A 323-nucleotide genomic window follows, 5' to 3' on the forward strand; every position below is an offset into this window, starting at 1 on the left:
AAATTTTTGTGCACCGGGCCTCTAGTGTATATATAAAATCCCTTTTTACCATTCCTCTTTCTTTTTTTTTTAAAACAGATTATCCTGGGACTTCTTCATTAGATCCAAATATTTAAAGTGGTTGAAAAGTTTTAGGATAGTGTAAATCATTAGACTATGTTCCTTACTAGTGGCCCGGTGCACAAAATTTGTACACATTAAAGGGGTTTAATTAAAAGAAATATTTTAATATTGCTATTTGCCCTTTCTCTATAATAGAAGTGTCAGAGATGAAAGAAAATTAGTAAAATGTATATGAAAATCTTCCTCCTGTCAGAGTCTGG

General features: G+C 31.3%; 1 protein-coding gene across 5 annotated transcripts in view; it reads right to left on the bottom strand.

Moving 5' to 3' along the window:
- The window catches only part of VEZT (vezatin, adherens junctions transmembrane protein), a 63,206-nt gene that overhangs the window by 26,158 nt on the left and 36,725 nt on the right, over positions 1 to 323 (bottom strand). The gene's annotated exons all lie outside the window — the stretch shown is intronic.

This window comes from Myotis brandtii, unplaced genomic scaffold (assembly GCF_000412655.1).
Source record: "Myotis brandtii unplaced genomic scaffold, ASM41265v1 scaffold772, whole genome shotgun sequence".
Classification (NCBI taxonomy): Eukaryota; Metazoa; Chordata; class Mammalia; order Chiroptera; family Vespertilionidae; genus Myotis; species Myotis brandtii.